We start from the raw sequence: 22,441 nt of genomic DNA, 5'->3' as shown, positions 1-22,441 counted from the left end.
ACAATAACCGCCAAATTCACCTTAAAGTCACGCAGCATCCTGACTTGGACACAGATTGCATTCCTTCAAAGTCACCGCAGCATGTAACCCCCTATGTAACAACATTGTGGAAGTAAGTACCTTAGCCATATGAACTGCAAAATTTACCCCAACTTCACTCGGGCAACTAGGGATGGGCAATAAACAGCCACCAGTTACGCCAAATCCCAAGAAAGGGCACATTAAAAATAATTGTAAGCACTCTCGGGTTTGTATTTATAGGTGACCATATGGAAATCTTTTCTGGAAGTGCAATAACTTCTTCCCATTCAATCTCACAGCTTCTGATGGAAATGCTTTGTGGCTCTTTCTACTGAAGTTTTGTCCCTTCGTTGTCTGAATCATCTTTGCGGTCATTTTCACTCAGTTCATGGTGGTATCTTCAGCATTAATGTGCACAGGAAGTATAACCAAACCAACCAACCATGAGGACATAAGAAAGATTTTTGTATTAATTATCTGTGGATTGCACATCATCTAAACATATGTGAGAATAATATTGTGTAATGTATTTAATTATTTTGCACCTGATATGACTGATGGTGTGCAAAAAATGTCATAGGTCTGATTTAAGAAAAACATTTTTTACTCTCGGGTTAATTTACTGACATCATTCTCCCAGGAGATAGCTTTCCTTGGGTATACAGGGAACCATACACTGGGAATAGGACTACAACACTGCAGTGCCGATTCTCTGACCTGTTCTCCTCCGTTCAAACAAACATGCTCGTTGTCAATGTGGGGTCAGTTAATTTATCCTGATTTACAATGCCACCTGATTCCATCATCACGCCTTTCAATCACAAGGTCATCGTTAATTGGGTGGCGATTGGACGTAGCACTGTAATTGGCCACATCCGGAGGATTCACACTCCTGAACCACTTCTGACCCCTACGGGATTAGGACGCGGAAATAGTTTATATCCCATCATCAGAAGATTCCTCTTAGGACTCAGAAAGAGCGGGTCCTGTTCTACATTTGCCACTAAGATTCTTTTTATTAGATTAGAAGGCCTTACACAGGTAGGAATCAAAACGTCACTAGGTTCTATATACTATAACATCATAAGGCCATAAGACGTAGGAGCAGAAGTAGCCCATTCGGCCCATCGCGTCTGCACCGCCATTCAATGAGACCACAGCTGATCTGATATGTTAATCCTCAAGTTTACTTTCCTGCATTATCCCCATAACCCTTGATTCCCTCTCTGGTTAAAAATCTGTCTGTCTCCACTTTGAACATACTTAATGAACCAACCTCTTCAGCTCTCTGCAGTAAAGAATTCCACAGAGTCACTACCTTCTGAGGGAAGAAATTCCTCCTCATCTCTATCTTGAATGGGTGGCCCCTTATGGGAACCTTTATGGGCGGATCATGCCCCCTGGTGCTAGGCTTTTCCACAAGGGGAAACAACCTCTCAGCATCTACTTACTCTGTCAAGTCCCCTGGTGAATGAGAGGTCACCTCTCATTCTTCCAAACTCCAATGCGTACAGGCCAAACCTACTCAGCTTCCCCACAGACGAGAATCTCTCCATACCCGGGATCAAGATAATGAACATTCTCAAGACAGTCTTCAATGCCGCTATATCTTTTGCTAGATAGGGGGACCAAAACTTTTCACAGTGTTCCAGGTGTGGTCTAACTAGTGCCTTGTATAGTTTTAACACAACATCCCTATTTTTATATTCCATTCCCCTTGAAATGAAGGCCAACGTTCCATTTGCTTTCTCTATGACCCCCGAGTTCCGCTGTGTTGCAGCTTTCTGCAATCTTTCTCCATTTAAATGCTATTCAACTCCTTTATTCTTCCTACCAAAGTGCGTAATTTCACATTTTCCTGCACTATATTCCATCTGCCTAGCTTCTGACCACTGTCCATATCCCTTTGTATAATCTTTCCATATCCTGTCATAACCTGTCCATATCCCTTTGTATAATCTTTGTGACGCTCTCACCACTTGCCTTCCCACCATGTGGGTTTCCCCCGGGTGCTTCGGTTTCCTCCCAGAGTCCAAAGATATGCATGTTAGGTGGATTGGCCATGCTAAAATTGCGCCTTAGTATCCAAAATGTGCAGGTAGGTGGGGTTATGGGGTTAAAGGGATAGGACAGGGGAGTGGCTCGTGGTAGGGTTCTTTTTCGGGTGGTCGGTGCAGACTTGATAGGCTGAATGGTCTCCTTCTGCACTGTAGGGATTTTATGGATTCTATTTTTGTGCCATCTGCAAATTTGGCAATAGTGCATTCGCTTCTCTTGTTCAAGTCATTAATATATATTGTAAATAACTGTGGCCCCAGTGATCCCTCTGGCACTTCGCCAGTTACAGGTTAGCATCTTGAAAATGCCCCTCTTATCCCAACTCTCTGTCTTCTATTAATTAGCCAATCCTTTATCCATGCTAATACACCACACCCCATACCATGGGGCCTTATCTTATCTACATTATGGGAGTCAGATTTGTCTTTGTTAGTGAGCTTCTGACAAACTCCAACAGAAGCCTTGTCCACTGCCATACCATAGAATTACTACAATGCAGAAGGAGGCCATTTGGCCCATCAAGTCTGCACCAACCCTCCGAAAGCACACCCTACCTTGGCCCAGTCCCCCGCCCTATCCCCATAACCCCACCTACTCTGGATATCTTTTGGACATTAACAGGCAATTTAGTATGGCCAATACACCTAACTTGCACATCTTTGGACAGTGGAAGGAAATCGGAGCAGCCGGAAGAAACCCACGCAGATGCAGGGAGAAAGTGCAAACTCCACACAGGTAGTCACCCAAGGCCAAACTTCAACCCGGGTTCCTGGTGCTACGAGGCAGCAGTGCTAACCACTGTGCCATGGTGTCACCCATAATCAGCAGCATTAAAATTGAGAAATCAAGGGAGAAATTGACCACTCCATTTTGAGGTCTCCTATTTTGAGGTCTCCCATTTCCTATTTCCGGGGAAATACATTTTCCCCTTTAATGTTATGTATTTGAATGATATGCCAGTGTCGTGGCAAACTTTAACAAACATGGACAACTTTTCTCTACATTATGCAGCAAAATTATAAATATAATTAAAAAGAATGGGTTTCATCATCTGCCAAGAAGAACTGGTTGAAAAATTACTTATTTTGTCTTTTGCTAATGACTGAGCAGGTTTTGGTAGAGAGAAACTGAATGGAGTTTTCTCATTTTAGAAGTTTTACCTCTGATTATTCACTTCCCTCAAGAGATTAATTGGTGCAGGGGTTGGGGGAGGGGAGTGAAATTCTATGAAGAGCCCAATTGCATGTGAGTAATGGAATTAAGGTGACTCAATGACTCTCATATCAATCTTAACTGATTCGGAGTAAGAACTAATTGCTCTGATGTAAGATTAATTAATTCGGGTTTAAAACTGCAACTTGTTTCAAAATATCTCACTCTAAAAACTAAGTGCAGCTTGAAGTCCTCACAGGCGTTTGAAATCCACCTCTTTTTTAATGATAAATCTTCCACCTAGTGTATCCCCACATTGCCAATAGTGCCCAATGGACAAGTGCCCTTTGCATTTTTTAATTTCTGGGTTTTTTTTTCATTATTAAATGATATTTTTAGACAAATATGTGGAGATCTTAACTGGCATATTGAAGTTTGTAGCTGCAATGGTTACCTAAGCATTACAATAACAAAATATTGCCGATCATAGCTTTAAAGTGTGTAAGATAAATATTTATGGTAGATAACTTTTTCTTTAACTCTTCAATCTTATATTGATTTTCTCCCAACTTTTGGCTTTGTGGTTAGCACACAACACACCCAGCTGGCAGGCCTCTTGGAGATTTGAGAATATTGCTCTCAACCCAAATTTCAAGTGGTGTGCAAGAGCAACCTACACTGGCTTCTTTCTTATTATTTTCTCTTCCTTTGGGAAAGTGTCAGTCATTTGCTCTAGGTCTCCACCAAGCCTCCAGATCAAGAACTCCACTCCTGAGGTGAGCTTTCAATGGTCATCAATTGTTTTTTTAACTTTGAGAGTTGCCTCACATTGGACTGACGCCCTTGTAAATAAAGAGGGATAGGAAAATGTAGAACTAAAGGTGGTAATGGTCAGCCTGGGAAATGTTTAAACTTTGCTTCACATTAGTTGCAGTTATGAAAACTAAACTGGGCTGAATGAGAAAGGCAGCTGAAAGGTAGAGCAAGATTCAAGTATGATGTGGAGATGCCGGCGTTGGACTGGGGTGAGCACAGTACGAAGTCTTACAACACCAGGTTAAAGTCCAACAGGTTTGTTTCGGTGTCACTAGCTTTCGGAGCGCTGCTCCTTCCTCAGGTGAAGATTCAAGTAGGTAGAGGAAGTAAAAAACACAGAAGAGACTGCCTGAGCTGAGAATAAATTGTTACAAGCCTTTGCGATGTGAGGGATCAAAAAGATCCTCTGAATCCGATGGAGCACGTACAGGAGGAGTAAATGGTGCTTTAATGACGAGAATGTTGGGTATATTGTTCACTGAGACAAAGAATGAGCTCCAATACCCAGAGAAAGAGACCACCACCTTACTGGAAGAAATGAAAGCTAACAACATTGAAAAGTGAGGAATAAATGGCTGAATGAATCACAAACAGGAAAGGCCATCGCATAGACAGCAGCAATAATACATGACAGGCATCAATAGCTGATGCAGATATATCAAATATAAGGGTGACACTTGAAACGAGTTTTCAGTTACACTGCAGTCATTGCAAAGTAGCACAACAGCGCCTATACTTCCTCAGGAAACTAAGGAAATTCGACATGACTCTTACCAATTTTTACAGATGCACCATAGAAAGCATGCTACCTGGCTGCAACGCAGCCTGTCATGGCAACTGCTCGGCCCAAGTCCGTATGAAACTGCAGAGAGTCGTGACCACAGATCAACCCATCACGCAAACCCGACTCCCATCCATTGACTCTGTCTACAACTCCTGCTGCCTTGGGAAAGCGGGCAGCATAATCAAAGACCCGTCCCACCCGGGTTATTCTCTCTTCCAACCTCTTCTATTGGGCAGAAGATACAAAAGTCTGAGAATACGTACTAACAGATTCAAAAACAGCGGGCTGGATTCTCCGTTTCAGTGGCTACGTGCCAGCTCGAACGGAGAATTCACGAGAGTTTTACGACCAAAAAATCAGCGCAAACCCCTCACTGAATCTGGGACTGGTGAAGATCCTGGCTCCCGCACTGAAAATGGCTGGAGAATGGCCGGGGCCCTGGCCATGCATGCACACAGCTGATGACCTGCAGCGGTTGTGCCGTACAACATAGCACCGGCTCTGCGTGGACCTGGGCGTCGGAGTCAAACCGGAGCCAAATTGGGCGTCGAAGAACCGGCGCCAAATTGGGCGTCGGAGTCAAACCGGAGCCAAATTGGGCATCGAAGTCAAACCGGCGCCAAATTGGGCGTCGAAGAACCGGCGCCAAATTGGGCGTCGGAGTCAAACCGGAGCCAAATTGGGCATCGAAGTCAAACCGGCGCCAAATTGGGCGTGGAAGAACCGGCGCCAAATTGGGCGTCGGAGTCAAACCGGAGCCAAATTGGGCGTCGAAGAACCGGCGCCAAATTGGGCGTCGGAGTCAAACCGGAGCCAAATTGGGCGTCTAAGTCAAACCGGCGCCAAATTGGGCGTCGAAGAACCGGCGCCAAATTGGGCGTCCGAGTCAAACCGGAGCCAAATTGGGCGTCGGAGTCAAACCGGTTCCAAATTGGGCGTCGGAGTCAAACCGGTTCCAAATTGGGCGTCGGAGTCAAACCGGAGCCAAATTGGGCGTCGAAGAACCGGCGCCAAATTGGGCATCGGAGTCAAACCAGAGCCAAATTGGGCGTCGGAGTCAAACCGGCGCCAAATTGGGCGTCGGAGTCAAACCAGAGGCAAATTGGGCGTCGAAGTCAAACCGGAGCCAAATTGGGCGTCGGAGTCAAACCGGAGCCAAATTGGGCGTCGGAGACAAACCGGCGCCAAATTGGGCGTCGGAGTCAAACCGGTTCCAAATTGGGCGTCGGAGTCAAACCGGTTCCAAATTGGGCGTCGGAGTCAAACCGGAGCCAAATTGGGCGTCGAAGAACCGGCGCCAAATTGGGCATCGGAGTCAAACCAGAGCCAAATTGGGCGTCGGAGTCAAACCGGCGCCAAATTGGGCGTCGGAGTCAAACCGGAGCCAAATTGGGCGTCGGAGACAAACCGGCGCCAAATTGGGCGTCGGAGTCAAACCGGTTCCAAATTGGGCGTCGGAGTCAAACCGGTTCCAAATTGGGCGTCGGAGTCAAACCGGAGCCAAATTGGGCGTCGAAGAACCGGCGCCAAATTGGGCATCGGAGTCAAACCAGAGCCAAATTGGGCGTCGGAGTCAAACCGGCGCCAAATTGGGCGTCGGAGTCAAACCAGAGGCAAATTGGGCGTCGAAGTCAAACCGGAGCCAAATTGGGCGTCGGAGTCAAACCGGAGCCAAATTGGGCGTCGGAGACAAACCGGCGCCAAATTGGGCATCGGAGTCAAACCAGAGCCAAATTGGGCGTCGAAGTCAAACCGGCGCCCGATCGCCAATTACGATTGTGGCGTCGGGCAATGGAGAACCCAGCCCAGCTTCCTCCCTGCTGTTACCAAACTCCGGAATGGCCATTCTCTGGACTGAACTGATCTCTCTACACATTTTCTCTACTGTGGTAGCACTAAACTCCATATGCTTCACCCAATGTCTATATCTATGTATTAGCATTGTTATTTTATCATATGTCCTGTGTTTTTCGTGTGTGGACGATCTGCCTGGACTGTACGCAGAAAAATACTTTTCACTGTACCTCGGTACATGTGGCAGTAAATCTAAATCTAAAACAAAATAAATGAGGTTTTGTTTACCTTTTCTGTCAACCAGATTATGGGAAACGGTTGTTTTGCCATCATTATATTCAGTCTGGGGAGTTAGCCTCCGTAAAATTGTCAGCCTCCATTTTTATAGGAAACAGTCACTAGAGGAAAATGTATAAAACAAGCCACAAATATATATTTAGAAATATATGAAAGTTACAAGTCAGAATCAGGCCATTTAATCAAACAAATGCATGTTTGCACTTACTTTCCACATAAACAAATATTAATCATATTAATCTATCTTGTTCCAATACCTCTCCATTCTCTTGCTCTTCACCCACCAATCCAATCTAATCTAGAATATTAATACAGTTTCTGTCCCAACCCAATCCTGAATTTTAATTCCAAAGCCTTACAACATTCCGTGCCAAGTGGTTTCCCCTACCCGCTAAATCTCCTGGGCTGGATTCTCCGATTCTGGGGCTATGTCCCCACGCCGACGTGGGAACGGTGGCATTTTATGCCAGAAAAACTGGCCACTGATTCCCCGAGGGCTAGCAGAATGGCAGTGTAGAGCACCCGGCTCTAGCTGCTGATACGCACGGCCGCTTGTGGACTCGGCCGCAAAATCGTCCCCCCTATCGGCCGTCTCTCACTCCCAGGACTCCTCCCCCCCCTCCCCCCCACACACAGTGCCCCGCCCCCGAATAATGTCCCCCCCTGCCCGCTGATTGGCCCTCCCCTGACTGTGGCGGTGCTGGACTGAGTCTGCAGCCGCCACGCCGAGTTCCCGACGGGTGAGACCATGAGAGACGCACGCCATTGGGAACTCGACCGATCAGAGGCGGAGCATCGGGGGGGGAGAATCGCCGGGGGCTGGCGTGAATCCCGCCCCCGCCGGTTGCCGAATTCTCCACCACCGGATATTCGGCGGGGGCGGGAATCGTGCCACGCCGGTTGGCGAGCCCCCCCTCGCGATTCTCCGGCCCGGATGGGCCGAAGTCCCGCCGCTAAAATGCCTGTCCCGCCGGCGTAGATGAAACCACCTACCTTACCAGCGGGACAAGGCGGCGCGGGCGGGCTCCGAGGTCCTGGGGGGGGGCGCGGGGCGATCTGGCCCCGGGGGGTGCCCCCACGGTGGCCTGGCCTGCGATCGGGGCCCATTGATCCGCGGGCGGGCCTGTGCCATGGGGGCACTCTTTCCCTTCCGCCTTCCCCGCAGTCTCCACGATGGCGGCGGCGGAAGAGACTCCCTCCACTGCGCATGCACGGGAATGCCGTCAGCGGCCGCTGACGCTCCCGCGCATGCGCCGCCCGGATATGTCATTTCCGCGCCAGCTGACGGGGCACCAAAGGCCTTTTCCGCCAGCTGGCGGGGCGGAAATTCGTCCACCGCCGGCCTAGCCCCTTAAGGTTGGGGCTTGGCCCCCAAAGATGCGGAGCATTCCGCACCTTTGGGGCGGCGCGATGCCCGACTGATTTGCGCTGTTTTGGGCGCCATTCGGCGGACATCGCTCCGTTTCCGGAGAATTCCGCCCTCTATGTACCACTTTTAGTTGCGTCAGGCTGAGCCTTGCGCACGTGGAGGTGGAGTTGACCCTATGCAGTGCTTCGTTGCAGAGTCCCCACCCTATTTCGATCCCCAGGTCCTCCTCCCATTTCACTCTTGTTGCGTCCAGTACGGTGTTGGCCCCTTCTACCAGTCGGTCATACATGTCACTACAGTTTCCTTTATCTAGTATGCTTGCATCCAGTAACTCTTCCAGTAGTGGGTATGTCCTTGTCTCCTTTCGTAGAAAGTTTTTGAGTTGCAGGTACCTTAGCTCGTTCCCCCTGGCTAGCTGGAATTTCTCAGTTCGTCCATTGTTGCAATCCTGCCGTCCGTGTATAGGTCCCTGACTGTCAGTGTCCCTCCGTCCTGCCCCCACCTTTTGGAGGTGGCATCAGTCAGTGCTGGTGTGAACCTACGGTTGTTACAGATGGGAGCTTTGTCCGACATTCTGGTCAGGCCAAATTGCTGCTGTGGTTGGTTCCAGGACTGGAGGGTGGCTATCACCACTGGGCTGCTGGAGAGTTTTTTGGGTGGGGATGGGAGTGCCGCCATGGCGAGGGCCCAGAGGGAGGTCCCCTTGTAGGAGGCCTCCTCCGCGCGCACCCACTCGGCTTCTGGCTCCTTAATCCATCCCCTTATTCGCTCGGCTGTTGCCGCTCAGTGATAGAATTGTAGGTTTGGGAGGGCTAACGCCCCCCCCCCTCTCGGATTTTGCTTTTTGTAAGACCTTCTTTGGGATCCTAGCATTCTTTCCCCCCCCCCCCCTCCCCCCAATACGAACGCAATGATTAGTTTGTCCAGTGCTTTGAAAAAGGCCTTGGGGGTGTAGATCAGGATGGATCTGAATAGGAAGAGGTACCTGGGAAGCACGTTCATTTTGATTGTCTGGACTCTCCCCGCGAGGGAGAGTGGGAGTGTGTTCCATCTTTGCAGGTCCTTTTTTACTTCCTCCGTCAGACTGGTGAGGTTCCATTTGTGGATCCCTTTCCAGTCGTGGGCTATTTGGATCCCCAGGTAGTGGAATTTGTGTCGGGCTTGTTTAAGCGGCAGTCCCGTTAGTGCTGCCCCACCTACTTGTGGGTGTACCGGGAAGATCTCGCTTTTGCTCATATTGAGTTTGTAGCCCGAGAAGGCGCCAAACTCTTTCAGGAGCACGATGACTCCGTCCATGCTGCTCTGTGGATCCGAAATGTAGAGGAGCTGGTCATCTGCATAGAGTGAGACTCTGTGCTCTCTACCGCCCCTTTGGATCCCCTTCCAGCTTTTTGCTGCTCTGAGCGCAATTGCTAGTGGCTCAATTACGAGAGCGAACAGCAGCGGGGACAGTGGACATCCTTGTCTGGTGCCTCTGTGCAGCTGGAAATATCGGGAGTTGGTGTTGTTTGTCCGTAAGCTCACCATGGGAGCGTTGTATCGGAGTTTTACCCAGGAGGTGAACCCTGTTCCAAGCCCAAACCGCTCCAGTACCTCTGAGGTATTTCCATTCGACTCTGTTGAAGGCCTTTTCTGCGACTAGGGAGACAATCACCTCTGGTGTTCTCTCCCCTAATGGGGTCATTATCACGTTCAGCAGGCGCCTAATGTTCGAAGTAAGCTGTTTACCTTTGACAAAGCCCGCCTGGTCCTCTGCGACCACCTCTGGCACGCAGTCTTCTAGCCTTCTGGCTAGAAACTTGGCCAGTATTTTGGCATCTGCGTTCAGCAGTGAGATGAGTCTTTATGACCCACATTCCGTTGGGTCTTGATCTTTCTTGGGTGTCAGCGAGATTGAGGCCTGGGCTAGCGTGGGTGGCAGTGTGTCCTTAGCCAGCGAGTCTGTGAACATCTCCCGCAGGTGCTGTCGCACATTTTTTGTAGAAGTCCGCCGGGAACCCGTCTGGTCCCGGTGCCTTCCCCGCCTGCATGGAGCTAATGCTGTCCATGATCTCTCCCAGTGCTAGTGGCGCATCCAGGCCCCATTTCCTGCCCTCCCCCACGACTGGTATGTCCAGTCCATCAAGGAACCGTTTCATCCTGAACTCCCCCATTGGGGGCTCTGAGCTGTACAGCCCTTGGTAAAAGGCCCTGAAGGCTTTGTTGATCTTTTCTGGTTCTGTTTCTAATGTGCCTCTAGTATCCCTGTTTGTGCTGTTGCTTTCTCAGCTGGTGTGCCAGCAGGCGGCTGGCTTTGTCTCCGTTTTGTATAGGGTCCCATGTGTCTGGCAGAGTTGATGCACTGCTTTCCTGGTGGAGAGCAGATCAAAGTTCCTTTGTAACTCTTTCCTCTCTGCACAGACCTCTACGGTCGGGACCTCGGAGTATTTACGGTCTACCTCCAGTATGAAGTCGACCAGCTGCTGCCTAGCCGCCCTTTCCTCCCTATCTCTTTGTGCTTTGAAAGCGATGATTTCCCATCTTAGCACGGCCTTTAGCGCTTCCCAGAACGTGGAGGGTGAGACCTCCCCATTCTGGTTGCTCTCCGTCTACTCTGCTATGGCCCGCGATATCTTTCCGTTGAATGCCTTGTCAGCTAGTAGGGCAATGTCCAACCTCCATGTGGTGCGTTGGGCCCTGCCCGTCTCCATCCTCATGTCCATGTAGTGTGGAGCATGGTCTGATATCGCAATTGCGGAGTATTCCACATTGTCTATCCCCGGAAGCACCGTTTTCCCCACCACAAAGACGTCAATTCTGGTGTATACGTTGTGTACTGGGGAGAAGAAGGAAAACTCCTTCTCCCCTGGGTGGGTGAACCTCCAGGGGTCCACTGCTCCCATCTGTTCCATAAAGTGACCGAGTTCCCTTGCCATTTTGGGGTTTGTTCTCAGTCGTTGGGTCCTGTACACAGTTCAAGTGCCCCCCCCCCCCCCCCCCCCATGATTAGCCGGTGCGTCGCTATGTCAGGGATTTCTGCCATGGTCTTCTTGATGAAGCTCATGTCGTCCCAGTTGTGTGCGTACACGTTAACGAGTACTACCGGTGCCCCATCCATGACCATGACGCAACGCCCCCCTGGGTCCGTAACCGTCTTTGTCGCCCTAAACATCGTCCATTTGCTGATCAATATTGCCACTCCCCTGGCCCTCATCCCACAACAGGAATGGTAGGTCTGTCCCACCCAGCCCTTTCTTACCCGCAGTCGGTCCTGCTCTCTCACGTGTGTCTCTTGGAGGAAGATTATGTCTGTCTTCATGTTTCTTAGCTGGGTGAGGACTGGGCTGTTGAGTCCCCTTACGTTCCAGGTGACTATCCTGGTGGGGGGGCCTCTGTCCCCTCGCTCCTGTGGGATTAACCATATTTACCTGGTGGACGTGCCCCTGACCTCCGGGGTTCCCTTTTGTTAGGGGGCCGTCCAGGATGGCCGCTGTCACTGCTCTCTCCATGCGGTCGGGCCCCTGTGCTCCGGGGTTTCCCTTGGTCCAGGGGGCATCTGACATGGCTGCCCACTGTGCGAACGCCACGCGGGTAGCCCCCTGCAGTCTGGGGTCTCCCTTCGCTCAGAGACCATACTGGGTGGATGCTTGCAGCGATTCCTTGCTCCGAGCCCTTGGTTGTGGCACTTTGTAGCCCTATTGCTGTTCCTTTTCTAGCCTTGTCTGTCCCTCCATCCCTGTGTTCCGCCCCCCCCCCCCCAGTCCCTCTCTTCCTATGTCCCCCCGGTCCCTCCCTTCCTGTGCGCCCCCCCCCACACTCCCTCCCTTTCCTCCCCTTTTCTCCCCCTCTCCCGTATATCCCTCCTTTGTCCCTCTTTCCCCTGTTCCTATCCCCATTTGCTCATCCGCCGCTGTTGAGTGGTTCCCCCCCACCCTCTGCCTGGCGCCTTCCCCCCTGTTGGGGGCACGCTGCGGCCCTGCTTTGTTGCATGTCCCCAGTGCTAGCTTTCTTGCTAGTGCGGTGACCCCCTCTCGGGTGTTACTGTCTCGTTTCTCCCTTGCCCAGCCTCTGCCTTTTTCTGCCCGCTCCTCCCCCATCCTACCCTGCGATCCCCTCGCTTGCTCTCCCTTCTCCGCTGTTCTTGTTCCCTCGTGCTGGGGCCTGGTCTCCCACCTGTGGCGGTCCCTCGGGTAGTGGTTTGCTTTTTGTTCAGGGTGCGCTCGCCATGGTGGAGGTGGGGGCGGGGGGGTCCTGGCGTTGCCTCACCCCTTCTCCCCCCCACCCCTCCATCAGCGTGTTGCTCCCCTTGCCAGGGGCCCCATATTTCTACCCTCGCTGTTGGTTTTCCAGCCCGTGTTCCTCGATAAACTTGTTTGCTTCGGCGGGGGCTGTGAAGATATACACCCTTCCTTGGTATGTGACCCAGAGTTTCGCTGGGTACAGCATACCAAAATCACACTGTTCTTGTGAAGGGCTGCTTTCGCTCTATTGAATTTGGCCCGTCTCCTGGCGAGGTCTGCTCAAATGTCCTCGTACACTCTAATTAAGTGTCCTTCCCATTTGCAAGTTCTGTTTTGCCTGGCCCAGCGCAGGATTGTTTCCCTGTCTTGGTACCGGTACAGTTTAGCTATAACTGCCCTCGAGTGGTCCCCTGCCCTGGGCTTCGGGCGCAGCGACCAGTGTGCTCTGTCCATTTCTGGTGGTTTGGGGAAAGTTTCCCTCCCCACTAAGTGGCCCAGCATCTTGGCCACGTAGGCCGTGGGGTTTCTACCCTCAATCCCCTCTGGTAGGCCCACTATCCTGACATTTTGTCTTCCTGAGCGGTTTTCCTGATCATCCACCCAGCCCTTCAGGCTCCCCTGCATTGTGCCCAGTCTCGCCACCTCTTTCTCCAGGGCCGTGATTCGGTCGCCCATGTCAGTCGCGGCTTTTGGGTTTCCAGTTTCTCCTCTTGGTCTTCCAGTTTCTTCTCTGCTCTGCCCAGGGCGTGCTGCACCTCCGCCAGGGCCTTGGCTATTGCTGACTGTACTATATGTCTGCTCTGGTCCCTGCCTTGTTTTCCTGCTGATGTTTCCTCAGTGCCTCGGCAAAGGCTGTCTTCCAGTTCCCCTCTGGCCCAGGGGGGAAATACTCCTGTCTGGCCAGTTCTTTTTATTGCGGCGAGGCTTCCGTTCCCCCGCTTCGTGCACATCTCAACGGGCTAGCGTGTTGCCCCGTTTGTTTTTAGTGCCCTTTCTCCCTCTGCTTTGGCTCCCTTCTGGCATTTTTTTCCCCCCCTTTCTTTTGTTTTCCCCCCTCCCCCTCTTCCCCCCCCCCCCCCCCCTCGAAAAAGACTCTTTTCAGGTGAGTTTTTTTTTCTTCCAAAAAGTGGAAAAAAATAAGACATTTTCTCTCCCTTTTCAAAGTTTTCTTTTCAAAGTTTTTTTTGGAAAAAGGGGAAGCTCGTCTTTTCTTTTTCTCCTCCTCACTCACCGAGGGTCGTGAGGCTTCTGGTCGGGCCGCGAGTCCCCCTTTGTTCTGCCGCCAGCCTCGTGGTGGTTGCCGCTGGAGGGGGGGGGGCGGTGTTCGCAGGTCGTTCCCACTGGCTCGATCCCCACTTCGGTGCCGCTTCTCCCCGGGAGGGGGGTGGGGGGCGGGGGGGGTCTCAGTCGGGCCGGCTCGCAGGCCCGGGTGGGTGTTCGCAGGTCGTTCCTGCTGGCTCGGTCCCTGCTTCGTGCACACAAAATAAAAACTAGGATTAAGAAGAGGAAAAGCCCCCAGACAAAACAAGCAAAAAAAACAAGAAAAGCAAGAGAAAAAAAAACCCTGAGAACCTAGTTCTGTAGCGGGAGCTGCCCTGTGCATGTCTTCCCCCTACAGAACCCTCACAGCAGCACTCCTAGTTGGACTCTTTTGACCCTGGAAGACCGGGCCCAATATGTAGAGCGGATGAAGTATTTATTTCGAGCAAACGATATAATTCCGGATGAAAAGCAACAGGTCATTCTGCTGACCGCGTGTGGGCCAGCAGCCTTTGCCATTATGTTATGCGCAGTCTCACTTTTCCAGAGGCACCGGACACGAAAACTTTCCAGGAATTGACGGACTTAGTAAAAGCCACCTCTGATCCTGCAAAGGTACATTTACTCAGCATTCTGAGACACTGGGGAGTCAGTTACAAACCTTTTAACAAGATTAAGGCAATTAGCAGAGGCTTGCAAATTTGGCCTGATGCTAAATTAGACGCTCCGAGACCGTTTGGTGTGTGGAATAAATAACTTAGCAATACAGAAACGTCTGTTTCCTGGACACCATTTCAGTGGCCGCACAAAACATTCATTTAGGGATCCAAAGGGACCCGGTTTTATCAAAAATAAAACACATGGTGCTAACTGGGGAGATGGAAAGACCGGTCCAGGCAGAATTCCACCCTCACTGGAGCAGAAGAAAGAAGATCACCGTGGAAGAAGGGATCCTGCTATGTGGGGCACGAGTAATAGTTCCAAATCAAGGCCGTTGAGCCATATTGGCTGAACTACATCATGGGCACCCGTGAATCTCAAAAATGAAGACGCTGGCCAGAAGCTATGTCTGGTGGCCAGGCCTGGACACAGACATAGCGGCATCAGTAGGTCGGTGCCAAGAATGCCAACAAGGGCTGAAGGTGCCACCGGCAGCCCCGCTGCACCCATGGGAATGGCCAGGTAGACCATTATCGCGACTTCATGTCGATTTTGCTGGCCCGTTTATGGGTTCAATGTTTTTTATAATAGTAAACGCCCATTCTATGCAGATTCAGCTACAGATAGTGTCTGATCTTACCAGTCAAACCTGTTTTGTAAGAGATACCACTTCAAAAAAAATCAACAAATTTATAAGTACATTTTGACCAATTCAGAACTTCCCATTCAGACTACGTACATTATTCCCGGCAGCTGATGAATCTATTGTCTATGTACCGCACTGACACATTTACTTATGCACAAACGACCACTAACTTCTGATAACAAATTTGCACTCCAAGGTTTGGTTTTGCTGCCTTTGACATATCACCTTTTCAGTGACCCAGAAGTGACGGTGATGAACTTGAAAGAGTCATGAAAGGTACCAATCTCAGTTGTTATTGGGAAAGATTGAACAGGAAGCAGGTTGAGGAATGGGATCGTGTCCTGAATTCTGAAGTTTCCTTGTTGGTGATGCTGCAACTAAATCGAATTGGGGTAATGTTACCAGACTAGTAATCCAGAGGTCTAGAACAAAGAACAAAGAAAAATTACAGCAACAGGAACAGGCCCTTTGGCCCTCCAAGCCTGCGCCGATCCAGATCCTCTATCGAAAACTGTCGCCTATTTTCTAAGGATCTGTATCCCTCTGCTCCCTGCCCATTCATGTATCTGTCTAGATACATCTTAAATGACGCTATCATGCCTGCCTCTACCACCTCCACCGGCAATGTGTTCCAGGCACCCACCACCCTCTGCGTAAAGAACTTTCCACGCATATCTCCCTTAAACGTTTCCCCTCTCACCTTGAACTCGTGAACCCTAGTAATTGAGTCCCCCACTCTGGGGAAAAAGCTTCTTGCTATCCACCCTGTCTATACCTCTCATGATTTTGTAGACCTCAATGAGGTCCCCCCTCAACCTCCGTCTTTCTAATGAAAATAATCCTAATCTACTCAACCTCTCTTCATAGCTAGCGCCCTCCATACCAGGCAACATCCTGGTGAACCTCCTCTTCACCTTCTCCAAAGCATCCACATCCTTTTGGTAATGTGGCGACCAGAACTGTACGTAGTATTCCAAATGTGGCCGAACCAAAGTCTTGTACAACTGTAACATGACCTGCCAACTCTTGTACTCAATACCCCTTCCGATGAAGGAAAGCATGCCATATACCTTCTTGACCACTCTATCAACCTGTGCAGCCACCTTCAGGGTACAATGGACCTGAACACCCAGATCTCTCTGTACATCAATTTTCCCCAGGGCTGTTTCATTTACCGTATAGACAAATGCTTTGGAGTTCAAATACCACCATGGTAACTGGGGAATATAAATTCAATTCATTAATATATCTGGAATTAAAAAGCTAGTCTCAGCAATGGTGACCATAGAAACATAAAACATAGGTGCAGGAGTAGGCCATTCAGCCCTTTGAGCCTGCACCACCATTCAATATGATTATGGCTGATCATGCAAATTCAATATCCCACTCCCGCTTTCTCTCTATACACCTTGATCCCTTTAGCCGTAAGGGCCACGTCCATCTCCCTCTTGAATATTGTTATCGGCCAGGGTTTAGAGAACCCCAAAGTGTATCATGGATTTCACCTGACCCACAACTTTTAATAGATTGTGGTATGGGGAGCACACGGCCCACTCTACAGGTGTGGTACAGCAGAAATGGAAAAGTATTTTTTAAAGCAAAACAATGTTAATTCTATGAACTCAAGTTAACCTTTTTAAAACAAACAGTGAACATCTTTAGCAACCATCAATTCAAATACAACCCCAAAGAATACAACATTAAGTAATCCTTAACAACTTCCCAAACAACATCCAGAAAACAGAAGAAACACCTTTCAACAGAAGCACATTAGGTTTACATTCACTACTGAGAACATTTATAATTCTGAATTACAAATGATCAAGAGATAGTCTTTTGATGGCAGAGAGAACAGCAGTACACCTGCTTGGTTTGGCTTCAGCTCCAACACTGAAAACGAAACTAAAACACACCCTGCAGCAAACCGCCTAAAACAAAAGTAAAAAGCTGACAGACAGCCCAGCTCCACCCACACTCTGACATCACTGAGAATACCCATTTCTTAAAGGATCATTTCTTAAACACCCATTTCTTAAAGGTACTCTCACATGACACATCTCCCCCCAAGAAAAAAAAAACCATCAACTTCAAGATCGTTTCATTTTTCACCATTCTTTAAGAAATGCACACAGTAAATATACTTTTTTGTTTCAATAAACAACACACTGAAACAGGTATAATAATATAGTCCATTTCTTTACGTTCTTCTTCCTCCAACTGAAACTGCTTCCGTTCATCACATTTGTGACAAAGCATCGGCTATCACGTTTTCTCGTCCCACCACATGTACTATTTTTAAATGAAATGGATCCAACAATAAATTCCAGCGAAACAGCCTTGCATTGTTATTCCGGAATCGCTCCAAAAATGTCAACGGATTATGATCAGTATATATAACGATGTCAGACGGATTGCTGGTCACATCAATGTGAAAATGTTGCAAAGCCAGCACCAAACTCAAAGTCTCCTTCTCAATCGTGGAATACTTCTTCTGGTGAGTATTCAATTTCTTTGAAAAATAACCAAGAGGCTGCTCTAGCCCTTCGTCGTCGGCTTGTAGAAGCCCCGCACCTACACCCACAGTACTCGCATCAACCGCCACTTTGAATGGTTTCATATAATTTGGGATGGCTAACACAGGAGCAATGGTTAACACAGCCTTCAGGCCATCAAATGCCAATTGACACTCTGCTGTCCACTGGAATTTGTTACGCTTCTTGAGCAAGTCCGTCAGTGGAGCAACCACACTGCTAAATTTGGGTACAAATTTCCGGTAAAATCCACTCAAACCAAGAAATCGCATTATTTCCCGTCGTGTTGAGGGTATTGGAAACTCCCCAATAACTTTTGTTTTCACATACCGTGGGACCATTCGACCCTGTCCGATTGTATAGCCAAGGTAAGTGACTTGGGCCTTTCCAAATTTACTTTTGGCTAGGTTTATCACCAAACCCGCCTCCTGAAGTCGATCGAATAACTCCATCAGATGTTTTAAATGTTCTTTCCATGTCTGGCTGAAAATTACCAGATTGTCGATGTATACCGCACAATTGGGTAATCCTGAAACGACTTTGTTAGTTAACCATTGAAATGTGGCTGGGGCATTTTTCATGCCAAATGGCATAACTTTGAATTGGTATATACCATCTGGAATCCAAAAGCTGAAATCTCCTTCGCCCTTTCGGATAAAGGTACCTGCCAGTATCTTTAAGTAAATCTAATTTGGAAATAAAAGCTGATTGCTCCACTTTCTCAATGCAATCCTCCAAACGTGGGATAGGATAAGAGTCCATTCTTGTAACTGCATTAACCATTCTATAGTCCACACACAACCGTTGGGTCCCATCACTATGGGTGAGCTCCATTGGCTGCAACCCACTTCAATTATGTCATTTTAAAGCATACTCTCAATCTCATTGTTAACTTGTGCCAATTTTAAAGGGTTAAGTGTGTATGGCTATTGTTTGATTGGAACAGCATTTCCCACATCTACATCATGTATAGCCATTTTAGTACTTCCCAATTTATCTCCACAATTATGCCCATGTGATATCAATAACTCTTTCAGGTCAGTCTGTTTTTCCTCTGGAAGGTAACTCAACAATTTATCCCAATTTTTAAGAACATCCTAATTTTCCAATTTAATTTGAGGTATGTCAAATTCATAGTCATCTGGATTTGGTTCATCACTTTGAGTTAGAATCATTAAAACCTCCTCCTTTTTCTCTCCTTCCCTTTCAAAGTACCTTTTTAAGCGTATTCATATGACACACTCGGTGAATCTTCCTTCTATCTGGATTTTTACCACATAATTTGCCTCACTTAATTTCCTTTCAATCTGATAAGGTCCACAAAACCTTGCTTTTAAAGGCTCACCTACCACTGGTAACACTACTAAAACTTTATCTCCACTGGCAAAACTACAAACTTTGGATTTCTTGTCCGCTACCTGTTTCATCAAACTTTTAAATGTTGTCTAGTCAATTCACCTGCTGTATTTAATCGTTCCCTAAAATTTGAAACGTAATCCAATAATGTAATTTCCGATTTTTCACTCACCAATTTTTACATAATCAATTTAAGTGGTCCTTTTACCTCATGACCAAAAATTAGTTCAAAAGGACTAAATTTGGTTGACTCATTAGTCACATCCCTAATTGCAAACAGTATGAATGGAATTCCTTTATCCTAATCCTCTGGATAATCGTGACAATAAACCCTCAACATTGTCTTTAATGTCTGATGCCACCTTTCTAATGCTCCCTGCGATTCTGGATGGTATGCAGTTGATTTAAATAGTTTTATTCCTAAACTATCCATAACTTTTCTGAATAACCTCGAAGTAAAATTTGATCCTTAATCCGATTGTATTTCTGTGGGTAGTCCATATCTAGTAAAGAATTTAAGTAACTCCTCCACAATCTTTTTAGCTGTAATCTTTTTAGCTGGAATGGCCTCTGAAAACCTAGTAGGCACATCCATTATAGTCAAAAGATATTGATTCCCACTTTTTGTTTTAGGACGCAGTCCTATGCAATCAATTAGGACCCTTGTAAAAGGTTCCTCAAATGCTTGAATGGGTATTAAGGGTGCTGGGTTTTATCATTGCTTGAGGTTTCCCTATCACTTGACATGATTGACAAAATTTAACTACATCTTTATGTAGACCAGGCCAATAAAAATGTTTTTGGATTTTAGCTTGAGTTTTCCTCATTCCCAAATGTCCTTACTCCCACTGGTACCTCATGTGCAACTCGCAACACCTCCTTTCTATACCCTACCGGCAATACTACTTGATGAACTTCTGCCCACTTTTCATCCACCTGCATATGTAAAGGTGTCCATTTTCTCATCAAGACATCACTTTTACGGTAATAACACTCTGGTATACACTCAGATTCCTCTTCTGTATATGCTTTCTGATACATCCATTTCATTTCTATATCTTTCTGTTGTAACTCCGCCAATTTTCCTGAACAAAAAATGTCCGCCTCTCCTCCATCTGTTCTTGTTCTTTTTCAACCATCTGATCAAAAATCGTTTCTGATAATTGTACTTCAACTTCATCTTCACTCCTTGATTTCTCCTCTTGTCTTAACCTGTGACTTTGCGACCTTGTTACTACACAATCCGGAAAAATCCCAGGATATTCGTCCTTCAACACTTCAGTTGTCTGATTTTCCACTGGCGTATCAACCACAGTAGGCATCACTCCCACCTGCGATCCAGCTATATCATTACCCAAGATAAACTTTATTCCTGGACAAGATACTTTCTCTATTACTCCTACTACCACTTCACCACTCTTCACTAGACTTTCCAACCTTACCTTATATAATAGAACACTACTTCTCTCACGCTGAATTCCACATATTACCACCTTTTCTGGCAACATTCTTCCCAAACTACGTAACTCCTCATCTCTTATCATTAAAGATTGACTAGCTCCCATATCTCTTAAAATTGTGACTTCTTTACCTGCTCCTCCTGATACACATGAGTAAACTTTACCCACACAAGTAAATTCTTTAAAGAGATCTGGCACCTTCTTATCAATCACCTCTTGATCAGGCTGTACAATCCTTTGCACCTCCTTCACTTCACTTGGGCTTTCCTTACCACTTTAACAAACCCTACTGTCATAAACAATGTTTATTCTATGAACTCAAGTTAACCTTTTTAAAACAAACGGTGAACATCTTAGCAACCATCAATTCAAATACAACACCCAAAGAATACAACACTAAGTAATCCTTAACAACTTCCCAAACAACATCCAGAAAACAGAAGAAACCCCTTTCAACAGAAGCACATTAAGTTTACATTCACTACTGAGAACATTTATAATTCTGAATTCACCAAATGATTAAGAGAGAGACTTTTGATGGCAGAGAGAACAGCAGTACACCTGCTTGGTTTGGCTTCAGCTCCAACACTGAAAACTAAAACTAAAACACACCCTGCAGCAAACCGCCTAAAACAAAAGTAAAAAGCTGACAGACAGCCCAGCTCCACCCACACTCTGACATCACTGATAATACCCAATTCTTAAAGGTACATATCTTAAACACCCATTTTTTGAAGGTACTCTCACATGACAATATATCTAACAAACTGGCTCCAACAGTTTTCTGTTGCAGAGAATTCCACCAGTTCACAACTCTCTGATAGAAGAGGTTCTTCCTCATCTCAGTCCGGAATGGCTTACCCCTTATTCTTAGGCTGTGACCCCTAGTTGTGGACTCTCCAACATCTGAAACCCCATGAATTGACTGTAAAAAGCGATCAGGTTAAGTAATGTCATTTAGGTAAGGAAATTGGCTGTCCTTACCCAGTCTAGCCTACTTGTGTCTTCAGACCCACAGCTATTGGTTGGCTCTTAACAGCCCTCTGAAATGGCCTAATAACTCACTCATTTGTGTCCAACTGCTATAGAAAAGACAAGTAAGAACAAAGTAGGATTGGACCACCCAGCATCAAACTAGGTACTGGATACAACAAAAATAAACATTCACTGTCACTGGGTCAACTCCCTCCCTAACAGCACTGTGCCTGTACCTCTACATCAAGGACTGCAGCAGTTCAGAAAGGCCATGCACCACCACCACCTTCCCAAGCACAATTAAGGATGGCAATAGATGCTGGCCTTGCCAGTAATGGCCTCATCCTTGAACAAATAATAAAACGTAATCAAGGCCCTGTGCTCTGGAATTCACACCCTAAGCCTCTCCAACTCTCCATCCCCATTTAAAATCACCCCTTAAAATGTACCTTCTGCCCTTAAATGTACCCTTAAAATGTACCTTTCCTGCCCTCACAGTTGCTTCGGTGGGTGGATGTCAATTTTGGTCTGATTACACTCACATGAAGTGGCTTGAAACATTTAATTAAGTTACAGTTGTCAGTAAATGCAAGCTACTATAGGACAATGTCAGGCAGTAAAAGATGCTGAAGTCTATATGACCTGTCCCAAATCAACATATTTTCAATTGTTCCTTCCACTGTCCAATTTTTCTCTTTTTTTCACACTATTTTCTCTCTATTGCTTTTTCTTCGCAATTGTCAAATAATCTCAAACTTCACGGGAATTTATCGACGATTTCACTATCTGTAATATAAAAATAACAATATTTCTTAATGCAGGTTGAACTTGGATAATAAGCTTGATCTCGAGCTCCCTGTTTTCTGTATGTATACGTATGCACAGGTTACATCAAGCATGTCACTATGATGTGAAATGAATAGGATAAAATCTTCAGACACTTCCAATACAATAATTGGAAGTGCCACTTCCCCTTTAACGAGTGCATATCTGTTTTTTTTGTTAAAACAGTCAACAGGTGAATAAAGCTGTTAGTTCCTAT

Source organism: Scyliorhinus torazame, chromosome 5, assembly GCF_047496885.1.
Source record: "Scyliorhinus torazame isolate Kashiwa2021f chromosome 5, sScyTor2.1, whole genome shotgun sequence".
In the NCBI taxonomy this organism is placed as follows: Eukaryota; Metazoa; Chordata; class Chondrichthyes; order Carcharhiniformes; family Scyliorhinidae; genus Scyliorhinus; species Scyliorhinus torazame.
Note: the sequence above shows the minus strand (reverse complement) of the source record.